At 39.6% G+C, this 20,620-nt stretch overlaps 1 protein-coding gene across 1 annotated transcript in view; it reads left to right on the forward strand.

Moving 5' to 3' along the window:
- LOC140688385 (trafficking protein particle complex subunit 9-like) overlaps positions 1 to 20,620 on the forward strand; it is a 488,572-nt gene that overhangs the window by 307,038 nt on the left and 160,914 nt on the right. The window contains exons 13-16 of the mRNA XM_072947071.1: positions 5,633 to 5,753; positions 10,868 to 10,977; positions 12,025 to 12,169; positions 12,526 to 12,649. The gene's annotated coding sequence lies outside the window, so the exon portion shown is untranslated. The remainder of the gene's footprint in view (positions 1 to 5,632; positions 5,754 to 10,867; positions 10,978 to 12,024; positions 12,170 to 12,525; positions 12,650 to 20,620) is intronic.

The following is a 20,620-nucleotide window of genomic DNA, read 5'->3' on the forward strand; positions in this document are numbered from 1 at the left end:
TGGTCATTTGTACCAGCTGGGCTTGCCGAATCCTTGATTTGCATTTGAAGCAGAATGCTTTTTCGTGATGTCAAACTGATTTTCCTTGTCATGTCTGAATATTTCGTGTACACTCAGCAACTGTTTGAAGTGAAATGCTCTTGTCCAATTTCGGTTAACTCACATTTACTGATTCCTGCTTTCATGCTGAGGGCAGTTTCTTCTTCCTGTAATAAAAGTTAGCAATTTGCATTTACTATGGGAAGGTACTAGACCGAGGTGCTTTTGTTCTTAACAGTTTTAATACAATTCACCCATTAAAATGTACAGTGGATTTTACTCTATGCCCAGAATTGTGCATCCTAGTCAATCTTAGAACATTTTCATCCCCCAACAGGAAACCCCGTATGCATAAACAGACATTCCCAACTTCTCCATCCCCCAGCCCCAGGGAGCCCCTCTTCTCTCTCTGTGGATTTGCCTGTGCTGGACATTTCATGCAAATCGAGTCACTTCATGTAAGTGGAACCGTCTATTGTGACTAGACTTCTTTCACACTGAGTAACGTTTTCAATGTTTGTCCACGTTGTGGCCTGGGTCAGTACTCTATGCTTTGCTATTGCTGAATAATATTCCACTGTATGGCTGAGCCCCTCTGTTTACCCATTCATCACGTGATAGACATTTGGGTTGTTTCTGTTTTTGGGCTCTGACTAGTAATGGCACCGTGAATATTCCTGTAGGAGTTTTTATGTGAACATTTGTTTTCAATTCTCTTACTTGTGTGCCCAGGAAGCAGAATTGCTGGATCACTTAGAAATCAAATGTTCAGGTCTCTGAGGACGTGCCAGGCTGTTTTCCAAACTGGCCACGCTGTGTTACGTCCTCACCAGCAAGGGCTGTGCGCTCCGCTTCCTCTGTGTCCTCATTAGAGCTTGTTACTCTTTTTCTGATTATAACCTATTGTAGTGAGTGTGAAGCGGTTTCTCCTAGTGGTTTTGACTTGATTTCCTTTAGAGCTAGTGTTATTGAACATTGTTTCATTGTGCTTATTGGCCATTTGTTTATTTTCCTTGAAAAATATGTTTTCAGATCCTTTATTCATTTTTTAATTGAGTTGCCCTTATATTGTTGAGCTGTGGAATTTTTTTTGTTTGTTTGAGATACAAATTCCTTATCAGATAAATGATTTGAAAAAATTTTCTCCTCTCTGTTGTTTTTCCACTTTCTGGATGGTGTCCTTTGAAGCAAAGTTTTAAATTTTAATGAACTCCAATTTATCTCTGTTTTCATTTTTCCTTGTGCTTTTGGGGTATTATTTAATATCTGAGGTATTTTATTTAAAGTTGTATATATAAATTAACTTAATTCTTAGGACCGTTCTAGGAGACGGGTGCTGTTGTTGTCCCCAGTCTATGGATCAGAGACTGAGATACAGAGAATTTGACTGACATATCAGTGTCACAGCTACCCAGTGCTGTGGGAATTCAGACCCTCATGTTTTTCCATAGCATCTGAGCTCTTCACCACTCTTTCCAGGAATCGTTAATGAAAAAGTCTTTACTTTTTTGATTTCTTTATAGTTTGTTTTCTCATTGGGGACCTCATCTCCTCATTGTCCTGACAGAGATCAGTGTAGGTTTATTTTAGGTCTCATGTAGGCAGAAGCATTGCTATCAGTTAACTTCTTTATTACTCACACTCCAGTGATGATTGTTGCTAGTTGACCTAATCAAGTCATGCTTAAGTCTTTCCTGCTCATGACACTAAAAACAGTCATGACTTACAGAATGCTCAAAAAAGAAGGTACTTGATTGATTTTATTTTGCCAACCAATCAAACCAATCAAATAAAAAGCCCGGTGTTGACACAGACTATAAGCCCTCCAGAATAGGGTCACTGTCTTCCTTGTGTTTCATTTGTTGGGTCACAGTGTCTGGATAGTGCCTTGCTGTGCAGCAGTTTTGTGAGGATTCGGTGCTCGTGAATCATTGTAAGGACAGAATTTTGACAAAAGACTGTGTTGTTCATTTCACGAGGGAAAAGGTAATATAGAATTACTGCTCAGATATGTTTTAAAATTAAGCTTTGAATTTTGAGAATAGTTCAAAAAACCATAAGAAGAATTTTTTCACTAATTTTAGATCTATCTTAGACACATTATGGTTACATAGCAGAATAATTTATCAACTAGATTTAACAAGAGGAGTGTAATATTGATTACTTGTTTTAGTTGAAATATTCTACCTGGGATAAAGTAATCAGTGCCCATAAATGAACAAATATGTTTGTATTTCTATGCAACATGGGTGCAGACTTCATATGTTTCTATATAATATATATGACTGTGTGCTTTATTCTTTCTGTCAGTGTTTTAATAGTTTTTTTTAACAATTTTGTAACTTTAGAATTCTTCTAAGAAAATCACCCCCAATTCTAGTGCAGTTTATACTGTGTATCCTGTCTTATGCATGGGATTCCACTGTCCCCTCAGTGAGGAATTTCCTCTCCTATTGAGTTAGTAGTAGAGTTAAAGGGACTGTGATTTCTAGGCCTTTGATCTCCATGTGTTTGCAGTTGGCTGTCAATCATGATTTTCCCTTTCCTGAGTTTTCATTGTTCAATTAGAATTTTTGAAAATAACTATTAATATGTTGCATTGGTCTCCCTAGAAAATTGACGTGTTTGTGCTTTTCAGTTTTCAATTAATGAAAAATGAAAATGCACTCTTGTTTTTAAGTAGTCCTTTTTCACTAGATATTTGTTTATATCTTTATTGATAAAATAATTTTTTCTGAATGAATGAATCAGTGTGCATGTTTTAAAGGATAAATTACTTTAAATTTTTCTTATTGTAACAGTTATATTCATTGTAGAGAATTTAGAAAATAAGGATAAACATAGCAATAACTTCACAATGGCCTCTAATCTCACCTAGAGATACAGTTGTAAGGTTTGAAATTAATTACAAGTCTTCTCACGTTGTTTTTCTTTTCCAAGTACGTTTTGGTTACTGAGACCCTCGAATTCCCATATGAATTGTAGCACCAGCTAGTCAGTTACTGCAGAGGAGCCCACAGGGATTGTGATCGAAGCCATGTTGAGTATACGGATTGCCGTGGGGAGCACTGCCATCCCAAGAGCGCTGTCTTTTGATAGAGGCATGTGCGTGGAGTGTCTGTCCTGGTATTTAGGTCTTCTTTAACTTTTGTTTCAACAATGCTTTGAGTTTACAGAGTATTATTTTACTTTTTTTTCTTTGCCTTTATACAGAGCACAAGTGTGCAAGGTACCGGGATCAGAAGTGTATTTGAACCCCGCAACTTGCTGCCACCATGGACGCTTCGCTCTTGCTTTGCCTGCTGTACAATCTTGCACAGAATAGGATCTCAGTAACTCTCTCTTGAATGAATGATTATATGATTCTAGGATGATGCTTGAGAGTCATTGTGATGATTTTTTTTTCCGAGCCTTTCCCCACTTCTTAACTATGCCCTTTCTCTTCCTTTCCTCCAGCCTGGGTTTCAGCATTCCTGTGGCATTGATTTTTCCTATCTGTGGACTCTTCCTTTCACTGGTTCACGATAATGTTACATGTGGGCTGTGGAAACTTGCTAGATGTCAAGAAACAGCAAATCCATTGTATGCCAGTATTTTTAGAGTGTGTTATTGTTTTATCGATTGAAACTAAATCAGCTGCCCCTTGAACTCTCCCGTGACCTCTCTTCGCCTTCCTACAGCTGATACTGCTCAAGTTGCTGCATGTGCCCTTTCCCCAGCCTTGGTTTTGGAGTTGAGTAAATCACCATCAGTGACGCCCTCTCTTTAAAAGATGAAGAGAACATTTGCTCCTTCTCCCTGGTTGGGGACTTGGATGAGATGAGGTACCAGATAAAGAATGGAGCCCCACCTCATTCTGACCCCCGCTGTTTCCGTTCCTTTCTCCAGGGGAAAAGAGTACAATACAACAGTATAAAGATTGATTGTGAGCTAATGAGATAGACAAGACAACCGATCATTTATTAAATATCTTTTCATGCTAGAAACAAATGTATTATACACACAAACAGCACACAAATCACGGTAGTATCGTGGTTACAAACGTGGGTCCGAGTTTGAGTCCTGCTCTGGAGTGACCAGTCCTGTGAGATGGAGAAATGGTAGGTCAGCTTAGCCTCTCCAGAACTGGTTTTCTGTCCTGCAGAGACGGGGCTCCCTAGGCGTCCCCCCCCCGTAGAGGTGCTGTGGGGTGTAAATGACGCACGTGGGCAGCCCGAGCACAGCTGCTTATTCCTCGTAAGTGCAGGATCGCATAGCTTTTGCGGTGACGGCTTTATGACCGCCCCGTGTAGACTCTCAGTGCTCCGAAGGGATGCCTTGTGGTTTGGAGATGGGATTCTCACTTCTGTAAATACCCGAGGATAGTGTTATTGGGCCCTGCTGAGTTGAATCTATTCTTTAGAAAGTACATAGTGTAGATATATTTTTCAAGCATGCATGCTTTTTTTCTTTTACTATATAAGTTCTACCCTCTCATCTCTTGGTGTGACTTTTCATGGAATTCAGGAAACAGTCCTAAGCTACCTGCCTCTTCACACTTCTCCGTGGTGGTTTCCTTCCCTGACTAGAAGAGGGTTTTGCATAGGAAATTTTATTTGTTCCCCTTTTCTTGGAGTCTGTCTGTCTGCCCATCTTTTACCTCTCAATCTGTCCATTTATCTACCCACTGATTCTTCTGACATGTTCCAAAACGCATTTCAGGCAGCTTACAGAAGAACCGATATCAAATAAACAGGTGAGAAAATGGGGCCAAATTCATACAGTGAGGCTAGGAGGCGAGACTGTGTGAGGGTTGTAGGCGTGAGACACACGCCTCTTCCCTGTGACTTACAAGATGGACAGCAAGAGTGTGCCTGAGGCTGCCAGCAGACACAGGGATACAGGGCTTGTGGGAGATGCTCACTGGCTGTGAAATAAATAAGTGGCTGAGCTACTTAGGCTTAGAAGAATATTTTGAGTGTCTTCCAAAATCAGAGTATTGCATCTTTTATTTTGTGAGAGTTCTATGTATAGTTGGTTACATTCTATACCTGGAAGTTTCTCCAAAACTCCTCCCCACGTGAGTCCCATGGCTCGGGATTGGGGTGGTTCTGCTTATTGACGGGGGTTGGCCAGAAACCGAAAATGACAGCCTCAGAGAAGCCTGGGATTTGTCAGTTATGTTTTGTCAGTTCTGTAGAGTTCAAAAAATGCTTTCACAGTTTCTCTCCATCTGAGGAAGCAGCGTGCTCTCTTACCGGCATCAGGAGCTCAGGGCCACGGGATGGTGGGGGCTGACTGCACTGCCGTCAAGACAGCTGAGCTAGTCACTGCAGGTGTGGTTCTTTTACATACGGCATTTCATGTTCTTTACTAGAATGTTTCAACAGGAAGTTAATTAAGTGAGTTAATTAACATTTAATAAATATGATCTTTGTTGAAAAAACACTTATAGGCAGAATATAAGTTGTGAAGTCTTTAAAAACGGTTTCATTACTGAAATTTCATTTGGGAAGATACACAGTTTATCTTATAAATGCCTCTCTTTTAAAGTAACAAAGAAACAAGACAGAAAAGGCAGAGGATGATTTCTGTTCTTCCTCTCGGCTTGCAGGTGCCCTCACCTCCAGTGGCATCCATCCAGACACCATCACTGACACTGGCCGTGCTCAGAACTGCCTCAGCCCTGAAGACACTGCTGACAAATAGAAGGGGGCTGCGCCCTGTTACAGCAGGTGCTCTCACTTTGTGGGTCCTTATGTAACTGCATGGTGTTAATCAGGATCGCCCGTTGTACATTGTGTGACGCTGCTGCCTTGTCTCCTAGTTACTTGTTTCTCTAAGTATTCATGTATTATTCTCCAATGCATGGTACTACACACCTGAAAATGCTTTTTTTCAGATGAAAAAGAATGTGCATTTAAAATAATAAGTCTGAAAAAGGGGGCAAAAGGGGCTATCCTGGTCCCGCTAATCAAAGATAATAATTAACACGTTAACGTCTTTTTTCTATCATTTCGTCATTGAGTATCACCTCTGTCATAAAAAACCAGAGATCACTCTGTGCCTGTTTTCTGTGTGGACACCTCCAGTTTCCATTCGGATTTTTATATGTTTTTCTACAATATTCTATCTCCCCTGGCATGATTTTTGATGACCAGTATAGCATTCTGTCTTGTGGAAGCATTGTCCATTTTACTTCGGACTTAAATAAACTTTTATATTCCAAGTATACTTAACTGAAATACAGAAAAGAGAACTGTGGTGGTACAGGAAGGCCCCTAACTCCCTTCCCCTTATTTCCTGAGAGTAAAAGCTGTTGAAAATTGGTATATATATTTCATGACCTTTATGCCTATGACATACATATTTACACAAATATGAGAATTCTATGTATACCTGTGTGTATATAAGCTTTACTGAAAAATAAGGCCATACTATATGTTTTTCTGCAGCTCGCTTTATTCAGTCAGGTGTATATCATAGTTCTCCCACTAAAGACTCACCCGGTCCTTTCAGATAGATTGGAGGGGTCTCCTGATGTGCGGCTGTGGTCTCTTGTCCACGCACACTTTTGGTGGAAGAATGCTGTGGACAAGGCCCTGGACCACGGTGAAACGCCGGCTCCCTCAGTGCTCACAGCTCGCCGTGATTTACTGCATCATTGTCTTGATGGTGGACAGTTAAGTTTTCTCCATTTTCCACTGTCAGAAAGGATGTTTGACTGGCATCCTCCTTGTACAGACATTCCTGTGATCTTGTATGAGTATTTCTTTAGTTAAGGCTTCTTGAAATTTAGTCCCTGGATGTGACATTTACATTCATCACAGACTCCTTTCAAGTGACTCTAGAAATTCCTTCTCCATTGGGGAATGAAAAGATGCACAATTACTTATGTAACCAATTCTCTATTGCTGGATATGATTTCACTTCAGTTTTTCTTCCCACCATTGTAAACAGTGCTGTGTAAATGCCCTGATTGATACATCTTTTTGGACTGAATTTTTCTTTTTCCTAAAGGAAACGATTCCTAGAAGTGGTGTTGAGTCAGTGTGTACGTAGGTTTTTCAGAGTTTACATATCCATTGACATGTCATCCTCCGAAAATGTCGCTCATGGTTTGTTCTCCCACAGATGGACACTAGCTAGAATATCTATTAAAAATATTTGCGCATATGATGAGCAAAAGTGCTTTTTCATTATTTTAGTTTGCATTTGATGACCAGTGAGGTATTGAGCATTTTTTACTCATTAGCCATTTGAATTTTTTAAAATGAATGATTCCTTTTGTCCTTTGCACACATTTAAGTGAGTGACCTTCTTGTTGCTTTGTGACAGCTCTTTGTATGTTATGAACATTAACTCCTTGTCTTCATCAACATGTATCACAGAGCTTTTTCTTGTCATTTCTTGCCTTTCATTTTGTTCAGGAGGATTTTTATTTTGGTTGGGTCTCAAAATATTCTTATGATAGTAAATGTCTTCCTTATGGGTTTTATCTTTGACATTATTCTTAGAAATACTTTCTTATAATGGAATAAATCTCTTCTGTAGGTTTTTTTTAAATCTCTAAGATGGGGATGATAGTAGTACTTGTTAATGTAAGGGTAAGTTGACTTAATAAGAGCAAAGTGTTGTATTTGCTGTTATTAGTACTTTTTAATATTTACATCACGGTCTGTAATTTATCTTGTGGTCCTTATGAGAGGAATAGAATTTATTCTTTTCAGGTGATTCTCTGATTGTCTCAGGACAATTATTGAAGTCATAATTTTCTCTTTGATTTGAAATCCCACCTGTACAAATTACCTATCTACACTAGAGTCTCTTTTTGAGCTCATGGTCCTCCTCTGTCAATCTGCCTTACTTACTCCAGCACCATATCTTACATATTGTAAAAATTTATTTAATAATTGTCAGTCTGAATTTTTTTTGATTCTTTTCTTCCATCTCAAATTTTCTTGTCCATTATTATGACTTTATTATTCCTGAAGAATTCCAAAATATTTTGTTAAAGTTAAAAAAAATCAGATTGGATTTTTCATGGGATTTTTTAGTAAGTTTTGAATTATTTAATGAGAACATACATCTTTACAAAACTGCTTTCCTCCATGCAATTTGTTGATGTCTCTATATTCACACATCTTACTTTACCCCTCAGTACAGTCCTGAAGGTTCTCCATTTAGAACATGGGCATTATTTTTGAATTTATTCCAGATTGTTTATGTTTTTGTCAATTTTGTAAGTGAGAATTTTTTACTATTATATTTTTAAATGCTTAAAACTGACATTTAAAAAGAAAGATTCGGTTTGTAAATACTCACTTTGTAACTTGTCATTTAAACTTGTAAGTATTAAGTACTTGTTCCAGAATCCTTTCTTTTTTGTTTTTAAAAATTTGTGTCCAAGATTCTCAAAATGGCCATAGCTAAGTAGTACAGGTGGGGAGACAAATGGAGAGAGGTAGTGTGGCTCATGTAGAAACTGTGAGCAGTTTCATGGCTGCCTTTAGTCTGGAGGAGCCACAGAAGAGCCCAGGTTAGACCAAGGATGGCTTTGTATGCACTTGAAAGCCAGCTTTCCTGCCTGTATGGTGAAGCCTGGTGGGCGTGGCAGGTAGATATCAAGGTCTGATCAAGGTCATTGACTGCACAGAGCGGTGTGTCTGTGAGAACTGGTGACCACTACCATGGGAAATGCTTGGTGCCAGGAACATTGCAGGGGAGCTGGGGAGCCTGTGTGTTAAGGATTTTCCAGTCCTGGGAGTGGCAAAATCAGATTCTGCATTCAACTCTGAGTTTGAATTCATCCTCTTTAGTTTACTGGTCCTCTGACTTTTGTCAAGTTATATATCCTGTTTGAACTCCTGCTTTCTTGTCTCTCAAAACAGGAGAATTACGGCCTGCTGCTAGAGTGATTGATCAGGGTAAATGATTTGTGTCTATAAGATGCCACATACAGTCACAAGCTCAGTGAGAAATGAGCTGTCGTCTCTTCTTCTGCAACTCAGTGCTTGATAAGTCATCAGCGGAAAGCAAGTCCTAATTTGTATGTGGCGCAAGGAAGAAAAAAACTAACGTCTTGCGTTTCCATGGCAGTACTCTTACTTCTTTGCTTCATGTACCTCTTTCCCCCTTTACTCTCCCCTTTCACCTCCACCACCAAGAGCCTGAGACTCTCTCAGAACACTAGATACAAATTAATTTAAATGTTGGCTCATCCCCATGAAATGACAGTCACATAAAAAAGTGTACACATCCCAGACTTGATTGTATTTGACTTACACACACACACGTACACTCACACACACACACACACACATCAGGCTACTTCCCATTTGCTGAGGGAGAAGGACCACTTTTTCTGAGTTTTCATTTACTGAGAGTGAGAGCAAAGTGTCTTAAGCAGAATTTCGCCTGGCTTCGTGCATGGTTTTTTAAATTGGATTTCTGCTTTGTGTCCATAGAAATATTCTCCTATTAGAAGAGAGGAAGTGGAGACATAGATATTCTGCTGAGATATTGGTGTTATCATATTGGAGTTTTAAATGACTTTAGACAGCATAGAATCGTAACTTTTTATGGGTGAGAATCCATGATGGTGTAACTTGGAAAATAACCTAGGTCTCCTGCCGTCGTGTCCACGCGGGTGAAGAGGCAACTGGGTGGGGGATGGCAGGAATCCTTCTTGCTTGATTTCCAGGGTCTTGTTAGTTTTCATTGCTCAGCTGCCTTTAGTTTATGTCCATGTGGCCTCTCATGGGAAGGTCACTATGTCTTGATAGACTGAGTTACTAATCAGCAAAAAGCTCTGGACCCACTCATATTTTCCAGAGTTTTTCTGCTGACCTGCTGACACTATATATAAATGAGACCTAACAAACTACTGGATATAAAATCTTTATTGTTATCATTTGCCCTCGAGTTCCATAAGAATGGGGTGCTGTCTCAGGCTGTCTAAGGCTAGATCTGAATAAAAATAGGGTGATAGACTGTGCTGCTGGACCCTCCCCAGTCGAATGGGATTTCAACCTTAGTTTTTAGAATCAGGCAGATTAGTTCAAATCTTGTCTTTACCAGTTATTAGCTTTGTGACCTTTGGGAAGTAACTTTACTTTTTTGGGTTCCAATTTTCTTTATTTGTAAATAAGTTCAGTATTTATTTTTGGGTGTTTGTTTTAGAATTGAATGAGCTAATTCCCTCATTTATTCCTAAAATACTGATCACATGGTTCTATGCTGGTGCCTTAGTAGTTGATTACTAAGGGACTCAGCAGTGAGAATGGGGGTGGGGCCCCCTGGATCATAGAGCTTATATTCCAGGATATGCTTGTAAAAGACTGGATTGCAGTGGATTTTTAGTAAATGTCCATTCCCTTCCTAATCCCCATTGATTGTGTATATATCGTTATAATAATATGTGAACAATTTTTTTTTGCAATTTATATCTCTTTGTAGTATTTAAAGAATGTAGCTATAACAAAAATATGTGAAATAAAATGATTTGAATTTTATTTTCCTTTCAATAATCAAAACAAAATAAAATAGAAAAGAAAAGAAAAAGTATTGAAGGAGTAGAAATAATTTTATTTCCGTGGAATCAACTCCCTATGTTAGGTTTTTCCATTGTGTTGTTAAACAGCATATAAAATTGACAGGATGTGACTTCAGTGTTGATAGCTAGGTGAGTATAGTTTCTTTTTGTTGTTGTCTTTGATGAATTATTTGCACTAGATCATAAATGATGTGCATGTTACATATTGGAAATGAGGAAACAGTGGAGACATACTAACTCCAATGCAGTCATTTTGTTACCGAGTCCAAACTTGTTCTGCTCGCCTCATGACAGGCCAATAAACCGGGAGATGAAGTGTTGGAGCAAGGAATAGTGACTTTATTTGCAACGCTGGCAGACCCAGAAGACGGCAGACTGATGTCCTGGAGAACCATCTTCCCCAAGTCAGAATTCTGTCTCCTTTTATACTAAAAAGTTGCGGGGATGTGGTTGCTTGTTGCAAACTTCTTGCTGTATGAATTGTTTGTCCTTTGAATCCGCTGTTCTTGCAGCTGTCCATGTGGATTAAATCATGGTGCCCCTGTAAAACCTCCAAAAAAACCAAGGTTATTCTCTTTTTTGCAACTTGCCATCTCTACATAAGTGCAGATGAGCTAACATTTTTAAAGATCAGGGCCAGGGGAATAGGCTTTCCTGTAGATTTCAGGCTAAAGGAAACTTTCTTTTACAAATCGTGCAGAGCTACCAAGTTTGAGCCTAGAAAACAGGGCACATGTTTAAAGCCAAAGGAATAGATCTAACATAGAGTCAAAATTGTTCTTTTTTATTACAATTCCCTTTTCAGCTTCATAGATAATTTTAGTAAGAAACAGGAGCAATTTTGTATTTTGCTTCTTAATAACCGATTAGTGGGCCAACTACATTTTTGTGAGCAGGGATGCTGTGCGGGTATTGGGGTGACAGCAAACTCTTGTTGGGGGTGGCCGACCCTGCAACATGTGTGATGCCCTATGAGTGTTGGTGAGGGTCCCCCTAGCCAGGGGCTCTCTTCAGGAACTAGCATATGGGCATTGACCTCTGGAGACCTCTTTTTCGGCTGCAGGAATTTCTTTCAGATAACGCGATTGAAAAATCACTCCAGCTGGGGATAATTAGGGAAAAAAGGAAAAGGAAAAGTGTTTGGAGTAGAGTTGAAGAGTAGGACATAAGATCACGGAGACTGAGTGCTTGGCAGTCGAGCCTCGGTAGAGAGGGGAGCAGAGGTGGGGAGGGGCCTGGCTCCGGAACCAGCTCCTGTACCTGTCCCCACGCCCAAGCCACATAGCTTTTAATTGGCCTGGGCTACCTCTCTGGGCTGGATGTCACCCTGGGCAGAACCTTGAGAATAGATGGTAAAGGGTGGGCAGCACTCACCTAGGGGGTCACTGAGGACTTCGTTCAAGTCCACAGTACCATTTCTGGTCATGTGTTTCACTTGTCCTTTATTTCAGGATCTGAGGAGGAGGAGCAAGGAACTCAGTGAGAGGTCCAGGAAGATATCCGACTGTGTTAAGAGAGGAGAGAAAATGTGAAACGGGGAGTGAGGACACTTGCAGCAAAGTAAAATGACTTCACAACTACTGCACAGAGCTGCAGGTGTGAGAGAGCCTAAGCCTGTCTCAGAGTGCAGGGAACAACCGGAAAGGAATGGCAAAATTTCCACTGACAATTGAAATTTTGTTAAATAGACTGCTACTGTTGTTTGTATCACTTGAATGAATGCAGGCAGATTTCTGTGGGTAATTTCAGGTTCACTCAAACCCACCAGCTCCTCTTGCCGCCATCGGGGATGGGCTTTCTCAAGCACAGTGCCCCTCCTGCTTGGGTGGGCCAAGCTGCGGGTCCTCACCTGAGGCTGGGCTGCTGCAGGGCACTGAGTCCCCTAGGCACGGCCTGTGAGACATGACAGGAACATCTCTGCTCTTGACTGGGGGCCTCCGATTCCCTTGCAGTGTAAGAATGCCGGTGACTGTGTTAGAAGCATACTTCCAAGCTGTCCTTGTCTTCGGCATCCTGAAGCGGAGCCGGGAAGCTTCCGAATTTCTACAGAATGCGGTCTACATTCACCTTCGGCAGGTGAGTGTATGTCCTTATAGAAGTTGAGGAATAACTGCAGTTTTCCTGGAACTTTCTCACCACTAGTCCATCTGATTTTTCTGTGCTAGGATTCACTATGGCCTGCTAAAAACTCTGGAGTGAGATCTTGAAACCCTGATGAAGAGGATTATTTATTTCATTTCCCTATATGATAGACTTTTACTTTTAAAATTCAGAATTTTTGCTTCTTTCAGGAATTTTTGGGGGTGTTGGAGAATCAATTTTGCTCTTACCATCTTTGTGACCTGTTGCTTTGTGCCTCTCAACTGTCTTCTGTCACTTGTGAGGCGGTTCCATTTGTGACCCTGTCCAGGTTGTTCATTTTATAAAACACAAATTCTGTAAAAGTACATTCCCTTTTACTCCGAAGGCATTCCACAAATACTCCTTTAATCTGGGTGTGGTTTTAAGAAGACAGAATCATTAGAACATGACATTGCAGGTTGCTAGTGCAAAATCCCCAAATCAATAGTCTAGCTCAACATCTAAAATCTTTCCAACCTACCTTGGATTTGTAAGGATAAGTGAAGCAGTTTGCTAAGAACTCAAGACCAGGTTTAGAATACAGGCTGGTGTAGCTCAGCAGGTCCATCGAAGCTGATGCTCTGCCAGAGGGTGGAGCTGAGGGGAGAGGGCTGGTCCTGCCCTCCCTGTGCTGACAGTTTCATGGCAAAGACTTTCACCAGGTGAAGAACTTGGAATTTCTTCTAGGAACAGTGGGTCTGAAAAGAGTCCAAAAAGCACGAGAGTGACACAATCCCATTTGTATCAAATAGGGGAGAGTGGCTGTGGGGCCACTTGGGAGACTTGTGAGTCCAGGTGGGCAGTGTTGGTGGCTTCCTCTTGAGCGGTGGGACGGTCAGTGGGTAAAAGCGAACAGATTGAAGGCATGTTAAGATGGTAAAAAGGAAAGGATGAATGCTGTCTGTGAATGTAGGATGGAGTAAGGCCAAGGTTTCTGTGTGGATTAATGAGGTAAATGATGGTCCTCTTTTGCTGTGAGGAGGGAAAGCTGCAGAGGGATTTCTGGGGGAAAACTGATGTGTTCAGCTGTGGGTAAAGTGAAAGACTTTTAAATGTGTGGTCTGGGAGCTCAGGTGAGAGCCAGTAGTGAGTAATGGGAGGGGAGAGGGACTTTCAAATCATTTTGTCTTGTGAACATACAAATAAGTATGGGTAATGACACACTTAACACCTCTATATTCGGGATTTAAAGCCCAGTAACATTTTGCTATACTGACTGCAGAGTTTCTTAATTTTTTTAATAGAAAGAAAAAGAAACAAAATAGTGGAGTTAATGAGCATCTTAGAGTTGATGTGTGTCCTTGTGTGTATTTTGATACCTCATCTGTTTATAACTATAATCTACAAAAAGTTAGCTTGCTTAGCATAAGAGTTAAACAGAGGACCTTAACACACACTGTTGGGGGTTGAAGCTGATCTTCTTGGGCAAATTATGTAGCCTCTCTGTTCCTTAGTTGCATCTTCTGTGACTGTCCCCGGGCCCCTCATCACAGCTGATTTCCTAGACTAGATGTTGGGAGGGAGGCTGCTGAAGAAAGTAAGAGGTGGCAATTGCTAGGGATACTGAAGAGAGAGACAAAAACAGATTAAAGCCGATAAACTGAGTACAAATACCCTCAAAAGAGTAAGAATCCCTCAGTGTTTTGAGCCACTTAGTGTAAGGGAAACAAAATCACGTGGATCCAAAGCTCTTGAGCATATGAGTATTGTGGGTGGGAGGGTTTCATCATAAAAGTGTTGAGAAATGACCTCTTCGTTTCCCTTGACTTTCCCAGTAAGTATGGGGAGCAGAAGCGAAAACCCCCTGCTTCACAGTTGAAGGTGCTGTTTTGTGCAAAATTGACCAAAGTTTGGAGACCAGTCATCAGCGTTGCTGGCAAATGAAGAGGCTTCTGGATTGGGTGGGGCACTTGCTGTGACTTGCAGGTGACCTGCTGGCTGGGGGCTGTGAGGCGGGCAGTAGGTTTGCAGGGTGGCCCAGGCATAATCCCTGGCTCTGAGGCTGCCGTTCTGATTAGCATACCTGGGCACATGCAGTCCTAATGGGGAACCTCGGGATGTGGCCTGGGACACCTGCTGTGCTGAGGGCGAGAATTGGGCTCCCCTGAGGGGGTGTCCCTGCAGAGAGTGGAATGGTCCTCCTGCAGAGGAGGAAGAGCCTCTGAGCTGGTGGTCGGATGCACAGGGAAGACCAGCCTTAGCACTGAGGTTCCCGGGAGCCGGAAGACATACAGTGGCCGAAACCAACTTTTTCCTGTGACACTGGAGGTAAAAGATGCCGAAAAGGCAGGCTAAGGTTAGACACTGTGGTGGGTTATGAGTGACAGGAAAGGACTGTTCAGGTAGGCACGAGAGAACACTGTGGGCCTCACAGCTGGGGCGTCACGCTGAAGGGAAGAGCAGAGTTATAGACTTTGCCACTTATTAGCTGTGTGACATTGAGCAATATCACCCCACCTCTCTCTATATATATCTTCATTTGTAAAGTGACCGAGTGACAAGCTATGTCATCAGAAGGCTTAGTTAAGCTCTGATCCTCTTTGTCCAGTCATGTCAGTGCTGCCCTGCAAGGTTCTGTAGCGACTGCTCTTACCCTGAGAAGGGAAGGAGTTGAGGGACATTGTAGCGCCCAAGGGCAGGAAGGGGTTGCTTTAAAAGCAGACATGTAACCGCCTGCAGCTGCAGACCTGCAGGCAGTTTGGTTGTCGGTCCTTGAGAGGACTTTGGAGTCCTTAGCATCGTATTAAGTCTTGTTTTCCCTTGGGGACCGGATTTGACTTTGCAGATTGGTGTTGAAGATTTGGGCTTCCGGCAAAGCTGTTTTCAGAAATGGGTATATATGTAAAATATCGTATAAAATCAAGTGATTTATTTAGCGTGTGCGACTTTGCAGCTGTTAGGAACAACTCTGTTGGCCTGGTCTCCCCGGAGGACACCAAGGTTCAGCAGAGCGTACGGGAAGGCAGGTAGCCTGCAGTACTGCTGCGGGGGTTTCTCCCCAGCAGGATGCTTTGCTGAGTTGACTCTTCTATGAGTTTGGTTGCCAGAGGAGCAGACATCAAATTAATGAGTTCTGGAGGGGTTGCATAATGACAGGAAGAAAAAGGAACCCGTAGTTTTTCCGAAACAAAACATGCTTTTGGTTCCTGATTCAGTGTGTTCCATTACAGACTTGATGAGTTGTGTCTATTCTGGGACTTCATTGAAATAAACGTTCAGCCTAAATGTTAAGGGTTATGTTTTACTTGGCTGGAGGACTCGAGCCGGAATGACAGCCACTCAGATCACTCTGAGGGACTTCTCCCAAGAGGTAGCGGAGGAGGTAGGATATATAGAAGCTTTACGAAAAAGACCAGGTAATTGGAACAATAAAATTTTGCTTGTTATCTAAAGAAAACCAGATATCAAAAGTTCAAGTATTTAGTGCTTTTCTATGTATGGTGGGAAGCAAACATTTGGGTCATTGAAAGAATTCCTCTGGCTGGCACCTAGCTATCTAGGGCCAGTGTCCTGTCCTTTCTTTCTCTGAGTCCGCTCAGAGGGCACCTCTGTGAGTGGCTGAGAGGCCGGGCTGCAGGTATGTCCTCACTGGGGGTTGGCAGCATCTGCTCATGACTTGGATTCAGCATTCTTTGTTTCCTGACCTGGTTGCAGTATTTTCATTCACAGTGTAGTATTTTCATTCACAGTGCTCCCCCTTGGTCCTAAATTCGACCAACATTTTGAGAGACATTTCATGACCAATTTTGTCCATGGTGCTATAATGGCTCATTCCTAGCTCAGGAGAAGAATCTTCTGAGTTGCCATTCAAGGTGTTAGTTTTTTTTTATCAGATCCTGTTGATACTAAAAGTTCTCTGGATCACATGCCTTACTAGTCTATTATTATCCTGGAACTGTTTCCCCTTCATTGCTCATTCCCATACCTAGAAACACTATTATATGTATTTTATTCAGGTTAATAAATTTTATCTGTTTCTTCAAGATGTTTAGCCATCATCAATCTTGTAGGCCTGTTACAGATTGGGAAATGTAATAGACAACAATTTTATAAAATAGACAGGATAAAAGTAATACAGCTAGTAACGTTAATGAAGTCACGAGTAAGAATTTAATAGTCGAGAAGTTGTATTTTGGGGTTAAAATTTTGCTTGCGTTTTTGATTGAGTTTGATCTTATAAGAAAGTTCATACTTATGGTCAGGGTCAGAGCAGGTATTAATTAGCCAGGTGAAGTCTCCAACCTTCTAAGATCAACAGTGGCCTATACAGAACTATAATTTCTTTTGAGAATAACGTTGCTGAGGGCTATCTAGTTAGAGCCTTGGAGTAGGGAATCCCACCAAGGTAACACAGAAGTACTAGACATAGGTAATTTATCATAAACTTAACAATTGGAGTAGTACATAATCAAAGGTTGGAGAAATTAACAAAGTAATTGTTATACAGACCTGGTCCGTTGTCTTGGGTCAGCTGTCTATCTCAGATGTCGTCTTCTTCTCATCCTGGCCTGGTAGCTTTTTCTCCATTTGGGCATTGTTTTAAGGTGAGCAGTGCTCTATAGGACAGTGCACTGCAGGGGCTGTTTCTGATAGGAAATGAATCCGAGAGTCCGTTTCCTTCAGCTTTGGTGTGTATGGTCTAGTTAAGAGTCCCTGATAAAGGGACCTTCCATTCAGGTTGTAGACAGTTCTTTAAGTCATGCCTGTTCCAGTATGTATAATCCCCTGCCTGCAGGTCATGGGGCATTGGAACTTTACCCAAGGATAGATTACTGAGCTTCAGAAACAAACCTAGAGTATCCTTTTCATAATTCAATTAAACTGTACAGCAATGTGACATAACAGCAAGGAATGGTCTGGGAAGTGTCTTAGTAAATATGGACCTCAATTAAGAAAACTAGAATTTAATATCCACTATAAAATAATCATTTTTCTCTCTAAAGTTACCCTCAGTTTTCTCAAATAAAGCCAAATGAAGATTTATTTCTTTACAAGTTAAGACTGATTATTTGATCATATAGGCTTTTTTACATTGGCTGTGTTGGAAGTTTTAATATGGAGTCTCAGGGTAGAATGTTAATAAGGTTTGCTAAGGCCAGGAAAGCCACATCAAGGCTTTCATGGGTTTCTGCCTTACAGATTTAGGTAAATTCTTTTCTCTTTAAAATCCTGAAAATACCTTTATTGTACTATATCTGTGAGGAGATGAACTTCCTAATTTGTCTGATAGAGCCACTGGGGGCCTAAGTGTTTTTAGTTTCTTGAGGGATCAGATAGAGAGAAAAGATAACTGTTCCAAGTCAGATTACATAGGTATAGTTTATCAAATTGCTGTGAACCATAACTAGCTTAAGGAGAAGAGATTCTTTATGTCTGGGAAACAGGTTAAAAGCCAGTAGTATTTCAAACAATATCAAAAATTATAATCATATTAACCAGTTTACTCAGTCCCATGTAACTAATTCTTTTAATGAGAGTTTTCATTAGAACTTTAAAATTTCTTACCCAGTTTAGTTCAGTGCTATAGTTTGAAATTTATTAGAAATCAGTAAATCTCCTTGAATAGAAAGCATTTTGCAAAATCATCAGAAGAAAACAATTAACTGTCTATAAATAACAAAAGATTTAAAAGCATGGTTAAACACTGTTACACTAAAATCGATAAAGAAATCTGTTCACTATACCAATAATTATCACTGGTAACATTTCAGATATACCAGAATTTTAGGGAGTCCATATAATTTCTACAATATCTATATTAATAATATTTTCTCATTCAATATAACCTTAGAAGTTTTATGATTCATTTGACAATACCATGTTATTTAACATGCCAAATTAATTTTACTAGTTTAAAATCTCTCTTTGGGATGTTTCAGGGTTCCTCTGTAGCATCCCAAACTTAACTGGAGATTAAAAGAATTTTAATTAGAATTTGATATTTGGGGAGCTTGTTAAAAGATTTCAGAACACTTGGTCAGATAAACATAAAGAACACTGTAAAGCAGTACTAATTCATTAACAAGAAAATACGTCAAAGATAAAGGCAGAACAAATCAGCTAAGTGGTATAAGAAGTTTTATAATCTGTTATTGAAGGTGGATTAACATTTTAAGAAAATATTTTCCTCTTAACAGAGAGAAATCCAAATTTAATCTTGTACCAGCTTACTTCTAAGATTCATTTACTTTGCCCAATTTGATTCAAAACTTAGCCAATTCTGACCACGTACAAAACTTTTTCCTCAGGTTTCCTCTTCCACAAGCCTTCCACAGCTTTCTATACTCATATTAGTGTGTGCCTTATTTTCTCTTCCATTCAGAAGTAACCAGCTTCCAGAGAAAGTCACTATTTTTCATTAACAAAATATAATTCCATTGTTATATCTTCCTTTACACATTTATCTTACTTTCCTAGGATACTGAGATCATTCCCTTACTAATAGAGACTATTTCAGGGTGGCACCAATCATTTATTAATATTTCTAAACACCTTTATTTTCACTGTAAGAGGAAGTTAAATGTTAAGTAATTCATATTTCAATCTTATTTTATCTGAAAATGGCATAGGTATTTAATAAAATCCTATCATTTAACATAATTTAGCACAACTCTAGAATTTGCAGATATTTAGAGATTATCTTAAGCATACATTTTAAAAATATATTTTAAATATTTACCCAAAGCTCTCACCTCATTTGCATTTAATTTACTTAAAATTTTACCACACCACATTAACATTGTTTTTTTTTTGACAAATCTGCAACAGATATAACAGGATTTTATTTGATTTTCATTAAACCTAGGTACAGTAAAGGTAGTATACTTAATATTGATGACTTTAAAGATGTCTATATTAATGAGAACATACTTAAACTAAACAATATCAAATATTACCTTAATATTGAATATTTTCCATTTCACGTGACGCTGAAAATCAATTTGTTCAGTTTTTATTTTAAAAATAATTTTTAAGCTCTTATTTTTTACATCAATTAAGCAAAGCTCTTTGACTTTGATTTTTTTTTTAGCAGTAGAAATATCTCACATCTATAATGTGTACGCAGGCTTATAAACAGACAAAAGCTAGAGATCTCATAGCTTCACTTTAAAACTTACTTATAATATAGGTATAATAATAGTTGCAGTAAGCTGAATTTGCTTGCTCAAATCACTAAGGCTTACTATTTATGAAGCAGAGTTAAGATTTCTTCACAAAGTCTGAAGGACCTGTCAGAGTTCTGAGTTCTCAACTGCCAAAAATTTCTTGGCCTTAAGTTCTATTTTCTTTGAGGTAATTAGGCTCAGTCCTAGGTCACTGTTTGTTGTATTTATATTTCTGATCTGCAAGACAAAGACACTCTCTTCCAGGTCCCCAGAGAACTGCTCTGTCACCCAGACCCAATTTTATCTCCTTAATTGGCATTTTTGTGTCAGTGAGAAGAGCTGTAAACAAAGAACTCCATGTTTTAAAACTTAAGCTTTACTTTATCATGTATTCCAAAGCTTGCATCAGGCATTTAGTAAGGTCTCTTTTCCTTGTGTTATAAGTTAATCTCAGGGTAAAACTCTAATTATATTTTTTTATTAGCCACTCAATATTAGTTTTTATATTTACTTTATATTGGACGGCTCATGTATCAATATTGGTTTCCTTTAATTAGTTCAATTAATATTTTCAGAGGGACAGATATGTGCCCAGCCTTATAATACCAAGAAGGGGAAGCATTTTTCCACTGAAACATATCTATCCCACAACATAAGCAAAAGGATTGTATAAAGACCATTTAAATATACCAATTTCACAAACTTTTATCTCAATTTTATTAAATCTTATATCTTTAATTTTTATATTTATTAGGTTTAATCAATATTTATTTCTAGAAGGAGTGCCAGAAGCCTTTTTTTTTTGTGCATTGTATATAAT

The sequence above is a fragment of the Vicugna pacos genome, chromosome 22, assembly GCF_048564905.1.
Source record: "Vicugna pacos chromosome 22, VicPac4, whole genome shotgun sequence".
NCBI classification, from domain to species: Eukaryota; Metazoa; Chordata; class Mammalia; order Artiodactyla; family Camelidae; genus Vicugna; species Vicugna pacos.